Here is an 18,654-nt window from a genome sequence, read left to right as displayed (position 1 = left end):
TTCTAATATATTAATATGAAATCATGTTATTTAATTAGTATTGATCAATAATTAATTTGGACTTAATTTAGTGATCAAAAGAGACTAATTAAATATATGTGGATTGATTATGTAAATCATTCATTCTTATATATGTGAGCTTATGATCCATAATTCCTTATGTTGGGTTTAACCCATGTGGTGACCCATGGATACTCCACGGAGGTTAAAACCCATGGAGCATAAGGAATAGGTAAATTTATGGGTTACATGGTGTAACCATAATGTGCACACTATATAAGGACCCCTTTAGCTCAAACAATTGGCACTAGTGATACATATATGAGGGCTAGCCGATTTGAGCATGAGTGTATTCTTCTCATGGTTATTGCAAGTGTTGGTGATGTTGTGTGAACCATTTGAGGTGTCACACTAAAGGCACTAGCATCTCGAGCTGCATGGAGTCAAGCTACATCAACAAGGTATGTATTCTATCTATTTTATTACCTAAGTATCAAAGATTGTATGCTAGTTAGGGTAATACCTTGGAATATTCATATTTGCATGTATAATAGAGAAAACATAGATCCAAGGTAGTTGGGGTTGCATGTACATCATAGGAGTGTTAAAATGCTCAAAACCCAACAGTGGTATCAGAGCCTAGGCTTGTTTTCTTGTTATACTTGCAAAATTGGCTTAAAAATCGAAGTTTGTTGTTGTCTGCACAGCAGACTCGCCGAGTCCATTAAGGGACTCGACGAGTCCAAGGCTAAACGATCCAACTCATCGAGTTGGTTCATGCACTCGATGAGTTGGACCCCCAGACAGCATATCTTCGACTGTTTTGGCTGGAATTAGACTAGGAACATTACTTTAAGCTGTTTTTCAACTTATAAACCTGTTTTTGATGTGGTAATGTTCATTATAATCCAATTTCAAAGATAATTGTCAATAGATTCATGTTTTGTATTAGTTTAATGGTTAGGCTAATTACATGAAAAAGTTTGATTGAATTATCTTGTTCTTATAAGTTACTTAGATTAATAGAAAAGTTATGTGAAATTGTTGTTTTCAATCCAAATTCATCTAAGAGTTGGTTCTAAAATGTGTTTTTGTAACTTGTCCTCAAGATATATGAAAAGTCACATTTAAGATTCATAAAACTCATAAAGATTTCCATAAGTTATGAGTAAGGAAGAGCCACATTCTTTTAATAGTTTAAAGTCTTCCATAACTTGTCCTCAAGTTTATGGAACTTGAAGAGTTTTAATTAAAACTACTTTAAACTCATAAGTTATGGAATTGAAAAGTTTTTAAATAGTTCAAAACTTGCCCTCAAGTTTTGGAATTTGTAAAGTTTTCCCTCATGAATACTTTAATTCCAAGTTAAGCCCTTAGAATTTTAAAAGTTAAAATTCAAACCTTATACTTTATAATATTATAAGTTAAAAACATGGATATATATGTATCAGAGTAAAGTCATTTTACCATTAGTAGGCCTCATTCACGAAGTCGGTCTATAAGGGGGTATAAGGTTACTGCCTATAAAATGGCAGTTTAATGGGTGTCCAATTTCACCCACCGATTCCTTAACTGGTGGAGGGTCGTTAGCCGAACAGGTAGGACAAGGACTAGAATTATCCCTTCATTAAAGGTATTAATGATAAACACTAAGTAACTAAACTTTTATAAATTCTCAATCTTTGTTACTTAGGAAAATGTGAATTTGTTGCTAACCCATGAAATTACACTTTTCACTTTGCTTAAGTCGTTAGTGGAGCGTGTGTGGGCAACCGGCACACTAACATGGATTTAACAAGGTAGGCAAAGGGTAACTTAATGTGTATCATAGTATCGGTGGAGCGCATGTGGTTAACCGACACATCGATTGAGGGGTAAAGATTAAGGGTACCAAGTATATTTGCATGGTTATTCACACCTTGTTTTGTGATCCTCGGCATCATAGTCACAAAACTTGAAAGGGCACAATCGAGATTGAAACATGCCATTGAAAAGTTCAATGAATCTCAAAAGATCTAGGAGTTTCAAATCCAATTAAAAAAACTAATAAAGTATTTCATTTTTCATGGTGGAAATTGGTGAATCGTCATTCACCTACCTTCAAATATTTTGTAGCTTGGATTACGATATCCCTCTTCCAAGTTATAAAATATTGTGTTGGGTCCTAGACTTAATATTTCAAATTGGGTGTTATATTAAGGACTTAAATCAACAAACTTTAATTTCTCCCATTAGATGTCTGGTTTAGACATCTATGATCATTCCCAAATCCCTTGGAACAGTCTTTCCTAATGAAGATGGCTTCCTGAGTTTGGCTCATGGAAATCATTCTTCACTTCCTCCACCTCCTCCAATTAATTCTTCCTAACCCACAAGTTCTTGAATAGTTCAAGGTCACTCAAGCCCTATTGGCAAGCAAGGTCTATGTGTGATCACATCTTGAAGATGAAGTCACATATTGACAAGTCGGGAGAGTTGGGTGTCAAGGTCTTGAGAAAGTTGGATGTTTAATCACTTTCTATGTCACATAGTGAATTCCTTTGGGACTACTATGGAACAAACTATGACATGAACCTTAATGATCTTATTTATTTGCTTGGTGCTTCTAAGTCATCAATAATTTGGAAGACTAGTAAAGCAAATTTGATTAGAAGATCAACTTCCCAAACATCCATGGACATTGACAATGGTAACATTGGAAATCCGAAAAAGCTTTCTCTTCCCAATGGAAAGGGATCGGCCATAGTCAACTCGGTTGACCAAATGGTAAAGAGAAAGGCTAAGTATGAGATTGTCCCATGTACCATTACCGGAGAGTCCATATGTTTATATTGCCAAAAGAAAGGGGCATTGGAAGCGAAGCTGCCCTAGCTACCTGAAAGAAAGAAGAATAAAAATTTTTGACTATGATTTAGGTAAGTCCACTATCTAACTCTGTTAAGTTCCCAGTTGATGGTTCTTAATACAAAATGTGACTAGGTTGCATTTTGATATTTAGCATGATCAAGAAAAGGGAAGGAAACTTAAAGAAAGAGCATGTTGAATCTAATCGCGTAGATGGATTTCTATCGCATGGTTTGAAGATCGGATTCTTGAGCTACTTCTTAGGAGTTCTGATAGATTGCTAGGAAACATGTAATAGCATAGTTTTCATTTCAAGTTGCATTGTAAGGAAAAGTTTTTTCCGCATTTTTATAAATAAATAAAAGTTTTACTTTATTTTATATCTCCTTGCAATGGCATTTATGAAAACTTGATGTTTGTATGTTTCTAGCAATATTGGAAACATGAATTTGATTCTTTCATTTATGGTAGTGTCTAAATTTAACATTTAAGGAAAGAGTCTCGTCACCCAAGGTTCAATTGGACTGAAGCTTGGAATCATGCAATTTGTATAGTAGGATGAATGAGAAGTTTCATTTTTGGAAAATTAAGACTAGTTCATTGTTCACATGTATATGTGACTCAAGAGAAGGACTAAGGGATCAAGTACACATTCTTGTGCAATAGCCAAAGTCCACCACAAAATATGGATAAGACTATTCGTCATGATTTACTAAGGTTTAATAAATATGGTTATACTTACAAACTTAAGTATAATTCTGAGACATCGGAAAAGTTTCAATGTATGGCAGCGCGAATAAGAAGAATCAAATTAGGCAGAAGGATAAAAGTTTCTCAAATCTGAAAAGATGGGAGAGTACTTTAGTATCAATTTATATGATTATATTAATGATTAAGAGACCTTATCACAATTCATCCTCTAAGTGCAATCTAATAGCTAAGAAGAGGAGTTATGAATTGTTGAAGTGGTTAAATCAAGAAGATGATTCATACTTCGTTCCAAAATAAATCTTAGAATTGTAATCCAAGACTGTAACTTGAGTGATACATCTTAAAGAAGTTTTATAACACTTGTCAAATGTAAGAGTAAAAGTTTTCTATTCTTGTACATTTGAAGTTGGTAAGTTGTGTTGTTTTCGATAAAACAAAGACCAACTAAGGCCAATTGCATGAAGTGTTTGTCTTGATTAGAATCCACACTGTCTCTTGAATATTTGGCAAGAAATTCTTATAGGTCAAGAGGATAGTGGTAGTCTAAAAGATCTTGAAATAGTTTCAACTAATCAAGAATAAAACCTATATTTCATCACTAGCACATGACTAGAGGTTTATAACCTATCATGTTGACATTTCTGTGCCCCATTCCAGTTAAAGTTGGCTATACATTTGAGTTCTACATGTTCTCAATTGTTTTCATAACTACTTGGAAGCAATGGCAGGCCCTTGTACTGCCCCGTGGTAAGAAGATTGCACAAGTTCTAAACAATCGAGACTATGATTAGGACATCCTTTTTCACACATCTGTGAGCTATCTAAGATAAGTGTATGATTTTGATAAAGTATTATCAAAGCAATCTCGTATCAAAAATCTGAAACTTTGGTAAGAAAGTCAATAAAGTATTGACTTCTAGAAGTCCAACTGTTTTCTGGATACATGTCAAAGCTAGTGGGAGCATAAGTGTTATGCTAATAGTCATCATGTTAGTAGGAGCATGATAATTATGATAAGTATTGCAAGTTAGTAATGTTAATTATATAAAACAAAAGTTTCAATTCGTAAGGTTGTAAGGGTTGAAAAAGTTGTTTTGCTTTAATTAAGGGAGGGGAAATTATACTTCATTTCAATTCTAAAAGGCTTAGATTGAGATTGAGATTTTAATCATCTTTAGTCAAGAATATATATATATATATATATATATATATATATATATATGTGTGTGTGTGTGTGTGTGTGAATTTTATGTTGGTTTGGTTCAACTTAAGAAAATTCTATATATTGTGTTCTCAAAATTAGATTACGATTACGGCATCCCTCTTCATAGTCAAATTTTGAAAACATGGTAAATAAAAAATATGGTAGCAAAAGACTGGTCTAGAATCATGTCTTTATGTGAGACATCATGAATCATGTCCCATTTTCTTTGAGTACAGGATCGATTGCATGTGCTATAATATTTATCATTTCTAAATTTTCCAAATGCATGGGCCATTAAGAAGGGGAAAAGGTCTAGAATTGGATATGAATAAAATGATTAAACAATTGTCGAGGACATTATACGGTTTACCAAAGATTGGTTGCCCAGGGACAGTTGGAAGTATAATGTTAACTTTGGAAGGACCATATTGACATATTCTGAAAAGAGGCAACTCTTGTTCAGAAATGATAGTCAAGATGGGAATATGGAGTTGTCTCCATAGATGGAAGCAATCTGTGTAAGATTAGAAAAACTTAATGCAAGAAGCATGTTCAAAGCAATGTACTTTGAATATGAGACTTTGTTTCCATGGAGTAGATCTTCATTGGAATACCCTGTAATGATTGTTAACAAGTCTTTGTGACTTTGTACATATTCATTACAAGAGGTTAGTGCATATAAGTTTAAAATCTAACAGATTTCGATAAACGATAAGAATTTGGAATTCTTACATTTACGATAAGGATTTGGGAGTGTGAAATTAGAATCATTGAAATTATGTTCAATTGGTTTATTTCACAAAGTAAGGATCATAGACAAACATAGAGTGCATACTTGGTGTATGGAAAAGCTATTGTTTAGAAAAACATAGTGTACATGCTTGGAGCATAGGACAACTAGTGTTTTTTTAATTCAAGTATAAAGTTAATAAAACTGAAATAATGAATAAAGAGTAATCAGTATGGTGATAAATAAAAAGTGTTCTATTTATACTCATAGGTTTTAATACCATATTAGATTCAATTATTCTTGTGTTTCATTTTGCATCTTTTGACTTCCCGAATAAACTAGGCCATTCTTCCCAAATGACTAAGCTATTCAAACCATCCACATTCGGTCATATGTTGGAAGTAGATATGAATCAAGATTGTCATGAGATGGCTTGTAGATGTCTAAGATGTTAGACATAGCAAGAGTTCTACAACACTCATGAGTACTCATAAGTTCTAAGTAGTGGATTCAACCCGTGCTCATTTGAATCACTTCATGGATTTTATCACGAGTGATCATAAGACTATAATATTTTATATTCTTCAAACCTAGAGATATGAGTTGTGACTATGAGTTGGTTATACATTGATTGCACGAAAACGCATTGGTAACTCAATGTTATAAAACGTGCCTTTGTGTATGATTAAACAAGTAGTAGAACAAGCCATATGAGTCGAAATTTATCCATTCCTTTTACCTTCAGGATAAAAGCGATATATGTGGGCCCCTCGATGATTTAGTGATGACACATGTGAGTGCTTCGCCAAGCCAGGACTGATTTGATCTGTTCAATCAGACAGTCGGCATGAATCAGAAATCAGGAAACAACAAATAGACAGAGAGAATGATTTATAATCCATGCCCGAGTCCATATGATATCTAGAATGGAGGAATATATGATCCCTTATCTAATGGACTAGTCATTGACAAAGGTCAGAGTTCATCGACGAGGTCAGAGTTCGACAGCGGCTTTTAAGAGCTACGATTTCCAGTTGGTTGAAGTCATACTCAATAATATTTTTAGACTTATCTAAGTGGGAGACTGTTGGATTAGTGTCTAAGTCCATAACTATAATTGGTATGTACTTGACCCAACTCAGCATGGTCCATTTGGGTTGCATGGCATTAGAGCATTTGGATAGACCATTTGTGAGAAGAGGACATTTGTGACATATTAATATATTATAAGTTCTAATATATTAATATGAAATCATGTTATTTAATTACTATTCATCAATAATTAATTTGGACTTAATTTAGTGATCAAAAGAGACTAATTAAATATATGGGGATTGGTTGTATAAATCATTCATTCTTATATATGTGAGCTTATGATCCATGATTCCTTATGTTGGGTTTAACCCATGTGGTGACCCATGGATACTCCATGGAGGTTAAAACCCATGGAGCATAAGAAATGGGTAAATTCATGGGTTACATGGTGTAACCTTAATGTGCACACTATATATGGACCCCTTTAGCTCAAACAATTGGCACTAGTGATACATATATGAGGGCTAGCCAATTTGAGCATGAGTGTCTTCTTCTCATGGTTATTGCAAGTGTTGGTAACGTTGTGTGAACCATTTTAGGTGTCACACTTGATGCACTAGGCTCTCGAGCTTCATGGAGTCAAGCTACATCCACAAGGTATGTATTTTATCTATTTTATTAACCAAGTAAAGATTGTATGCAAGTTAGGGTAATACCTAGGAATATTCATATTTGCATGTATAATAGAGAAAACATAGATCTAAGGTATTTAGGGTTGCATGTACACCATTGGAGTGTTAGAATGCTCAAAACCCAACATTAAGATGTTTGGAGGACTTATTCTTTTAGATATGAGCTTATTAGGAGTTCCTTAAGCATAAAGGTGCACCTTTATGGGTATTGGGTCTCATGCATGCAATAATTCACATATTAAGTCCTTTTTAAGCTTAAGAGCTTCATTTAGACATGCATGGATGTAAAGTTAGCAACATTACATGATAATCCAACTCAAGGAAGTTAGATCTATGTTTTGGAGCAATGTCTTAACAGATTAAGCGTTAAAAGTGAGTTTTAGCTGAATGGGTGAGTACGCTGGGTGTACAAGTCTATGCGTGCCGCGTACAAGCAATTTAGCTTGTACACTTAGCGTACAACTGAGTAAGCCCCGCGTAATTAGTCTGATGTGCTTCACATTTTGGGCATTGGGTTTGGGCCATTCTTTTAGGCCTAGATACTTGGGGTTTTTTAGGTCATCTGAATGCAATTGTTTTGGGCTAGGAAAATTATTGGGCCTTAGGGTAAGGCTGATGTAAGGGTTTGGTCCTAATTTTGAAAATTGGGCATGTGTAGGACTTGGATGATTATTTGGTTTTAGACGTTTTAGATTATAGGTTTGGGCCTTAGTCTTGGACCAAACTAGGTAAGGGGTAAAATGGTCTTTTTACCTAGAGTATGGATTTTATGGTATAGATTGGAATCCAATTTTTAATTGGATGTTATTCGATATTGATAGCTTGGGGATTGTCGGACCAACAACCATGGATTTTCAGTGTGATTCAACAGTGCGAGGTGAGTTTCCTCACCATGCTTAGCAGGTCGAAGTCACCAATGCCCACCGATAATCTATTATGTTAGAATACTCATTGTTTGTGTGACACTAGTATGTGTGTATGCTTGTATTCTTAGTTGGCGGGGCTCGATAGTTATTTTGTATGTTGTTACATGTTATGCTTATTAGAATTGTATGTGGGCGGGGACCCATTATACGTTATATATATATATATATATATATATATATATATATATATATATATATATATATATATATATATATATATATATATATATATATATATATATGATATGTGGTATTTTGGTAAACTCACTAAGCTTTGTGCTTACGGTTTTCAATTTATGTTTCAGGTACTTATGTTTTCAAAGGGAAGGGCTCGAGATGATTGTAGGGCATACAACATCTCGTTCCGCATCTTCTTTATTTACTCTAATATGTCATGATGATTGATACATTTATTATCTGGATTTGTATGATAATGTTATGGAATACTAGTTTTGTTAATTTTAAAAATGAAAGTTTTGAGTGTTATTCTTGGGACGTTTCAGACTCACATGAGGAACTTCGGGCATTGGTTTCAACCAAAAAATATTCTCTTTGACCGATTACGATTTTTTAAATACATGGACAAATCACTGTTTCGAAAATTACACATAAAACCAAGACAAAATTGCAAAAATGGTCCATGTGATAGTCAAAATTATGTGGTGTTGGTCCAAAAACGGTTGATTGTGTATGAATGGTCCATTCTTGGATCATTTTAGTGATTTTGGCCCCTATACACTTGAAATTACCAATGTTTTAAAACTCGGATTTTGGTTGACCCGGTATGATGACCGGTTCACGGGTCAACCGGTTCAACCGGTTGAACCGTCGGGTCAACCCGGTTTATGGTCTTTTTCTATTTTTATATATTTTTGCTTTCATGTATAATGCATAAACATATAAAACCAATAATTTAATGTCCACAAAGTCTAAATATTTAAAAACACTGAAAAGCATTGAAGAAACCGCAAACGGCTCGTTGTTTTGGCGTTCGCTACTTGTTTCCAACTATCCAAACCCTATTAAAACGGATCAATCCGATTTTAATAGGTTCGACATAAGCGGTTGAACTGCGGTATAGGGGAAACCCGGTCGGTTTGATCCGTATCATATTTTTACAAAAAACTGGTCTCAATTGACCCGCCTTCTATCCCGGGTCACGGTCCAACCGGTTGAACCGGCCGGCTCAACCCGGGTTTTAAAACATTGGAAATTATTTTTATGCCCTTATAATTTATATTTTCCATTTTCTTTAATTAATTAAATGCTTTATTTAAATTAGTTTTACTTATATTTAATTAAAACAAAAAAATAATAAAAACCCAACCCATCGTCTTATCTTTGTCATAGTACTAAGGATGAGAGAATCACAATCATCACCACCTCCCTCCATCACCAGTGTCTATAACCACCGCCAGCGGCTTCGATTCTTGCCGGAGTTACCCAATTCACGACCACCACCTTCTCATATATCTCTCCGCCTGAGACCATTGAGCTCCATTTCTTTTCTATCTTTTTCAAAACACACTCTAACATAGAATCTCAAGAACACATGCTCACCCTCTCAAGAACACCCACACCAGAAACCACTGAACAACAAGCCAGAAACTAACACCACTAGCTCCCCTCCCATATCTAAACTCAGTGATGCAAGGGGTGCTCAAACCCACAAATTAAAACCAAACGTCATGCTTAGAACCCGTAAATTAACCTTAAAAATCATTGATGAAATCAAATCAAACCCCCAGCTCCATCTGTAGCGATAAGAAACCGATTCAAGACTTAATCTTCATTGTTTTCTTCCTTAATCTATGTAACATGCAACGCACAAGAACATTATCCATTTCCCTTCCTATATCTCCAATGATTTTAGTAAAGCCATCCATTACCACCACATCCTCCACTACTAAAATCAACTTCATGTAAAATCTATGAACCCCCTCGCACTCTTTCCTCTCATTCTCTGCTCCACTACCCACTTTTGATTTTGGCTCCAGAAACAAAAACAAAAATGATTTTCATATTCGATTTTAGTGGAAATTTTGATGTGGACTTCAATTTTTGAATTTAAGTTCGCTAGAAAAGCACTATTGTAGTGAAACGACTCATTCATCAACAACTTTAGTGATTCGGGTGGAGGTCTATGCATGTGGAGAAGGAAATGGGTGAAGATGGAGGTTTGGGATGACAACCGTCTTGAAGGCATAATAAATGAAGATGCAGGTACTAGAAAAATCTTCATCGGAAAAGGTTGCCCCAACAAAAGCGACGTCAATGAAGCCAAGGTTCTAATAGAAGATTTGGTGGTTGTGATGTAGTTTTGACTTTTTTTGGTGCTAATGGTTCCAATTGGGAAGATAACGTCCAAAAGAGGAGAGAGAGAGAGAGAGAGAGAGAGAGAGAGAGAGAGAGAGAGAGAGGGTGGTGGGTTTATTTTGTTTTTTTATCTAATTATAAGAATAAGAAAATAAATAAAAGAAATTGTAAAACAATTATTTAAGGGGCATATTAGTTATTTTAGGTTGGGTGTACACCAAAAAAAAAAAAAAAAACTATAGGGACAAAAACCACATAAGGTGTCCAAAATAGACCATTAATGCACCACCAAACTTTTTGGACCAAAATCACATAATTTTGACAAACACAGTGACCATTTTTGCAATTTTTTCTAAAACTAAAGAAATATAAGAAGAATTTGAGTGAAATATGAGACTTACTCGAACCAATCGACATCACCAAGCAATCCCTCTTCCTCCTATCACCATAGCCGACACCACCCCTCATTCCTTCTTCTTTCCTGCTTCTTTCTTCTTCTCGGCCTAGGGTAAACACGAAACAACACGTGCACACACTTGCATGTTGTTGTTTTTTTATTATATACTAAGTGAATGTTCGCGCGTTGCGCAGAAACACCTATATAGTTGAAATATTTACAATATATATATATATATATATATATATATATATATATATATATATATATATATAATGTTGTTAAATTTGATATAATAATTCATATACTAAATTGATATAATATATTAATTATTTTGAATTATATGAAAATTTATATATATATATATATATATATATATATATATATATATATATATAATAACTGTATAATCTCACCTTTTTGAATGACTTCTACCCGCGAGTTACTCATGAATAAAATTAAATGTAATATGTCTTAATGTTATTTATAGTTTTTGTTATTGTTAATATATATATATATATATATATATATATATATATATATATATATATATATATATATATATGTGTGTGTGTGTGTGTGTGTGTGTGAAATTTAGCTTTTTAACGTTTTAATTTCGATAATTATAATTATTTATAACATCAGACGTTGTTTTTTAGTTTTAAAGGTAACAATATAATCATTTATATAGAGTTATTTTTAACTATTGTTGTATATTATTTTAAGCTACTTATTTGAAAACTTTTAACTATTATACGTATATTTTTAGGAAATATTTTAGTTAAATCGATATTATAAATTAGTTTTTGCATTTAGTACTATAATTTATCACTTTTAACGTTTCACAAAATATTCATTCAGTTTTTTAAGTGGAACTGAATTTTATATTTAAGTTGACATTCTAATGTTATATTTAAATTAACATTCTAATGTTATATTTAAATTAACATTCTAATGTTATATTTGCCATGGGGTTTCCCCTTTTATCCAAAAAATAAAAATAAATAACAGTTTAAGTATTTTGTCAAAACTGTTCCAAAGTTGTAACTTTAAATTGATAATGGTTTACATACAACAACATATTAAATCTAATAAATTAAGTATAATATGTTAAAGTTAAGACATAACTTTATAAATAGAAGTAAAGATATTATTTTAGTATTAAAATTTAGTTTATTTATGATTATATTTTAGGTTTGATATTTATTTAACATTTTTAACCAAATTATAATAATTATTAGAAAGACACCACAATTTATCATATTTAGCTATTTACAAAATATTATTTGGGTTGTTTAAGTTAAAAAAAAAATTATATTTAAACTGGTCCTATAATGTTATATTTAAGTTTATAATTTAAATAGTTTATACAAATTGTTCAAAAGTTATAGCTTTAAAATAATATTTACGTCAAACAATATACTAAAACTAATAAATTAAGTATAATATGTAAAAAGTTAAAAAAAACTTAACCTTATAAGTAGAAGTAAAGATATTCTTTTAATATTGAAATTTCTATATGATTAAACTTTAAGTTTGATATTTATTTAATCTTATTAACCAACTTATAATTATTGTTAGAAAAAAATTAAAAAGTCACGGAAATTTTAAATTAATATGGTGAAAGGAAAAATTCATAATAGTTTCAAATTAATGCGATGCAAGAAAAAATGATTTCTTTATAATATAATATGATAGTTATATACTAAGGATCGACTCCACCCTATTAAACCCAAGAGTGGGATGATCGACCCTCTTAATTATCCAATAATATGGGCTTAAATTTTTAATTTACAATATTAGCCATCAAGTTTTAAATAATGGCATAAATAGTCCCTGAAAATAATTTTTCTTGCAACACAAGATTTTTAAGTTGGAAATTTCCACCCTCTTTTGGAAAATAATTACAATTCCCTCAGTTACTAAATTCTTATATTATAATCATTTTTTAGTATTATTAATCTTGTTAATTTTATTTTATTTATACTTACAATCTTTTATTAAATAATTAAACAGAAAACAGGATCTTACACCAACATAGCAATATGGATCCATAACAAGCAATGACTCTATGAGATTTAAGGATAATCATAATACCATCAAAAACAACTATGCAAAGGGCTAAGACTTCCAATGTAGCCACCAAAAGCCATATAATTCAACAATAATCTACCAATAAACCATAAAGATAGCCTAGTCAACAAAGGCACCAAAAGCCAAACCCTAGATCAGTCCAAGACAATTCGTCATTTAACATTTTGTAATTTCTTTGTTTGTTTTTCGCTCTGCCCTATCCTTTTTTAGGCAGTAGTTTTATATTATTCAGCGTTTCTAAAAAAAGTTGCATTAATGAAATTGATATACATTTATTATTACATTATATTTAAGTATTTTATAAAATTTAATAAAATAGAAAAAAAAACCATAAAATGATATTTGGAAAAATTTTAATTTAAAATAACTAAAAAATAACACGTGACAAAATAAATGAAAGTTTGACATGTGACAAAAAAGAATTTTCTTTTTTTTATTAGAGTAGATTTTTTTACATTTAACTTCATTTATACATTTAATTTATTAAAATTACTTTATTATTTATTTATTTTTCATTTTTTTTATTTCAATAAAATTTAAAATTAACCTTAAAAAACGTTTGAAAGGATGGACTTTAATTTGCTTTGATTTAATAAAAGACAAACAAAACAATTTTAGTTACTTATTTGTTTTAGATATTAAATAGCTAAATTTATTTTATAACTATTATGACATATTCCAGATTTTTATGATTTCTAGTGTTACCTAGTAGTCTTATATATAAGGCAATCTGATATATGATAGAAATCCACGCATAAAATCCTATGTGGCAATCAAACCCACGCGTAAATATTGCCCCCAAGGGGCATAGGTATCTTGTGAATCGGATGTGGCTACACACGATCACGACCAATCACCGATTTTCTTTCCAAATGGTAAAAAATAAAGTAGTTGCATATATACATTTGTAATTAAAAAAAATTATTTAGTTTTTCAAATTTAAACCATATAACCTAACTATAAATATCAACCATTTTATATACATTTCACACTACAAATACACACAACATCTTTATAGTTTATCATATTTTCTTCAAATTATGGATCCAAATCAAAATATCACATCGACTCTAAACACTCCAATAACCTTAAACACTCCAAATGATCCATATACATGCAAATGTTAACTTCCCCAATTCAATAGCAATCTTTATTCACCAACCTTCCCAAATTACTATCAACAACAAAGACCACAACAATTCAATCAACCTAATTCCAAACTTTAGTAATTCATGTTTAAATTTGTATGTTTTTTAGTAATTTAGGTTTTAAATTTCTATGTTTTTTTTTTACGTTTTTTTAGTAATATAGGTTTTTAATTTATATGTTTTTAAAGTAATCTAAAGGGTTTGTAAGTAACGTAACATATTTATTTATGCTTAATAATTATATTTTTTTTATTTACTCTAATGTCAAAACAATAAAAATAAATAAATATTATGGACTGGTAACTATTTCCAATGGGTAATAGTGTGATCGTGAACATGTATTGAAGATGACGAGAAACAAATATAGCAACACTTTTCTAGTGGGGATGTAGTGAACGTGACACAAATATGACTACACTTTTTTAGTAGGAATGTAGTGAACATACCCCTTAACCGAATTAGTTATAGTCATTTGTTTATATCTTTCACACTATTTCCAACATACTTCCTTGCATAAGTGATAAAACATTATATAAATCATGGTTCTAAATAATATAATGTGTGACTTAACGGCAAGCCTCAAGTTTTTTTTAAGCAGTGAAGTGTCATGTTGTTTGTAAAGCGTGATTTAAGGCGGTAATTTTGTATATAATTGATAATTTTATATAGTTTTCACTATTATTTATTTTTATATACATATTTGACTTAATACGACATTTTGTCAAAATTTGACGATAAATCTAAGCCTTGGAACCATGACGAGATTTTTAGAATATTGATATAAATAGTATTAAACATCTAACAATACATCATTGCCCCTCTAGTACATGTATGTTTTGCCTCCACAAATCCAATATTAATATTTAATGAGTTAATAGATTGTCCTTAATTTCAATATCATTAAGCAAGAGTCACAAAGTTTTAATCATTTGTTTATCTGGTTTTTTGATTCGTGAAGTCAAATAAATGAAAAAAACTTCATTTTGTTTGTCCAAAGTGTTTCTTCACTCGGTCTTAGACAAATAAATGAAAAAAACTTCACTTTCTTCACTCAGCCCCTCTAAGATTGTAATCATAAATGTTTGTTACAATGACTCTTGGACATAAAACATAATCTCATGTTTGCAGCGGAGGAATAGTCGGTGCGTAAAAACTAGCTCGGAAACCTTCGTTACAGAAGTTCTATTTCCAAAATAAATAAATAAATAAAAAGACAAAAAAACAAAACAAAATAAAAATTAACTTAAATAGGGGTCCATTTATAAGTCATTATAGCCCATTTCGTACATATATTCTAGGAAATTGATAGTTAGCATTGAAAATGTCTTTTTTTGTTTATTTTTTGAAAGAAAAAAAAAAGATATTATGTAAACAATTAAATTGATTTTCTCTCTAATTTTTAAGCCTTTCTACTCATTATTGACATATAATTAAGTAATTAGGATAAAAAGGTTTAGTAAAATGCAATTTCCACAGGCGCAATAAAAAATTTTATTTTTATATAAATTTTCATTACTTTAATTTCATACAAGCAATAGAATTTTTTATTTTTATTTTTAACCGGCAAATAGAGAGTAACCCGACCCGATAGATCAGAAATATCTAACGGGCCACCAAGAGACGCACCACACCCCACTAAAAGGAACAAACAATTAAACCATGCCAATCCAGAGAAAATCCCCCAAATATTCTCAGCAATAGAATTTCTAATTAAAAAATAATAATAATAATAATAATGGAATTAATGGGTCAAGAAAAAAAGGAGGCATTTACAGTTTTTCTTTTACGTTACTTTCGCGTCTCTCCATTTTACTCACAAATGCTCCTCTCTCCACAAGCGGATTTCGTCAAAATTCTCAGTGTGTATGTAGCCTATCCTTCCCTCACACCTTCCCTTTCATTTCCTAACAATTATAAGAAAGATCAAATCTTTTGCAAATCCTGTCACCAAATTCAACCAACCCCATCGAGAAATCGAAGAAAGAATCACGAAACTGTTTACAGAGCACCATTTTTTGTTTGTTTTTCTTTGCTTTAAGCAATGGCGTCGGCTGCCATATTTTCATCCTTACGCCGGAGCAGCTCGCCGACGTTAGAAGCCTGCTTAACGCCGGTGGATCTAGAAAACGATGTCGTTGCCTTATTGAGCCACTTAACCGCTGTATCATCGGACCTCATCTCTTCATTCTCCGGCAAACGCCCACCGTTTCAGAAAAAGAATTCCCAATCTTTGCTGCGGAAGATAGAATTGTTCGTCGTTTTGTTGGATTCTGTCCGGGATTCAACTTCCGATTTTCCTTCAACGGTGATCTTATGCTTCAAGGAGCTTTACCTTCTGCTTAACAGGTCCAAAATTTTGCTTGACTACTGTGCTCAATCCAGTAAGTTATGGCTTTTGCTTCAGAATCATTCGGTTTCTGGACATTTTCATGATCTCAATCGAGAATTTTCAACGCTTTTAGATGTTATCCCGTTGTACAAACTGAATAATTTATCCAATGATGTTATAGAGCAATTAGCTTTGTTACAAAAACAATCAAGAAATGCTAAATTGTTCATAGATAAACATGATGATGCATTACGTTTAAAGTTGTTCAAGATGTTGAACGAAATTGAAACAGGGAGAATCCCTTCTGTACAAGAATTCCATGAATTCTTCGTCAAAAAATTAGGGATTCTTGATGCTACGAGTTGCAGAGCTGAACTAGAATTCTTGGAAGAACACATGCTGAATCACGAAGACGATATCGAGCCTTCAGCTTCTGTTCTTAGTGGGTTTGTGGCAATAATCAGATACTGTAGATTCTTATTATTCGGATTCGAAGAAGATGAAGTAGAAATCAGAAGAGGACAACGATTACAAAATTCGAAGAAACGAGCGTTGATTTCAAAAGAAATCGCCGATACTTTAATAACAATTCCGAAAGACTTTTGCTGCCCGATTTCATTAGAATTAATGGCGGACCCTGTGATAATCTCATCGGGGCAGACTTACGATCGAGTTTCGATTTCAAGATGGATCGAAGATGGCCATTGTTCATGTCCGAAATCCGGACAGCTTCTTCTTCATAAAAAGCTTGTACCAAATAAAGCACTCAGGAATCTAATTACACAGTGGTGCATAGCTCACTGGATTCTTTACAGTCCGCCGGAGAATTCGGATTTGGCTGCTGAATCTTTTCCGGCAGCCCCAGCAAGCCGGGCGGCGGTGGAAGCAAATAAATCCACCACACGGCTCCTTATTCAAGAACTGCGAGATGGGTCGGTTTCCGGTAAAGCCATGGCTGCTCGTGAAATCCGATTCTTGGCAAAAACCGGTGGAGAAAACAGAGCTTTTATAGCGGAATCCGGTGCAATTCCATATTTAAGGATTCTTCTCTTTTCCCAAAGCGTCGTAGCCCAAGAAAATGCTGTGACAGCAATGCTGAATTTATCGATACACGATAATAATAAGAGTCTGATTATAGAGGAAGATGGGTGTTTGCGATCGATCGTTCACGTTTTAAGATTCGGGCATACGGTTGAATCCCGAGAAAATGCCGCCGCTACATTGTTCAGTCTTTCCGCCATTCATGATTACAAAAAGAAGATCGCCGGAGAAAATGGAGCTATTGAGGCATTATCGGCTTTATTATCTAAAGGAACACCGAGAGGGAAGAAAGACGCGGTTACGGCTTTATTTAATCTCTCGACACACACCGAAATCTGCACGGAGATGATCGGATTTGGTGCGGTTCGAGCTTTAATCGAGGCTTTGGGATGCGAAGAGGTGGCGGAAGAAGCTGCCGGAGCTTTGGCATTGATTGTCCGGCAACCTGCCGGAGCCACCGCGGTCGGGGAGGAAGACTTGGCGGTGATTGGTTTAATCAAGATGATGAGGTGTGGGTCTCCCCGAGCGAAGGAGAACGCGGTGGCGGCTTTACTTGAGCTTTGCCGGAGTGGCGGTGTTCAGGCGGCTGAACGGATCTTGAAAACACCGGCGATGGTTGGTTTGCTTCAGGGTTTGCTGTTTACAGGAACAAAACGAGCACGGAGGAAAGCGGCGTCTCTAGCTAGGGTTTTCCAACGATGTCATAATGCTTCATTGCATTATGGTGGATTGGGTGTTGGTTATGCCTTTGCCGGAGACTCTGCCACCGGAAACCTTGATTTAGGGTTTTCCGGTGAGACGGTGACAGTTTCGATGTCGATGTCAGTCTCAGTTTCGTGATAGATGGAAATTGATTCCACACATTTTTACGAATTTTCTACTTTTTGTATCATCACTAATTCGTTCATTGACTAAATATAGTATTAAATATAATAAAGGGTAACAATTTTGCCTTTTCTTTATCTAAACATTATGAGTTATGAAATATATTTTATAATAGCATTATACTTTTAATTATATTAAATATGTTATCATGAAAATCTACTAATTATAGTAGTAGAGACTAGAGATTATATAAGTGTACTAAATAGATTATAAATATTATTCCGTACAAGTGAATAAAGGGTTGGATTTTAGGAATCTTGGGGTGCCAATTAGAATGAAAATGGCACTTTGATGAGGAGTCA

General features: G+C 32.9%; 1 pseudogene; it reads left to right on the top strand.

The window, feature by feature from the left end:
• Positions 1-15,883: 15,883 nt before the first annotated feature.
• Positions 15,884-18,435, top strand: LOC145041968 (U-box domain-containing protein 17 pseudogene; annotated as a pseudogene).
• Positions 18,436-18,654: the final 219 nt, after the last annotated feature.

This window comes from Lactuca saligna, chromosome 4 (genome assembly GCF_052625555.1).
Source record: "Lactuca saligna cultivar CGN05327 chromosome 4, ASM5262555v1, whole genome shotgun sequence".
NCBI lineage: Eukaryota > Viridiplantae > Streptophyta > Magnoliopsida > Asterales > Asteraceae > Lactuca > Lactuca saligna.
This window is presented reverse-complemented; position numbering and strand designations above follow the sequence as displayed.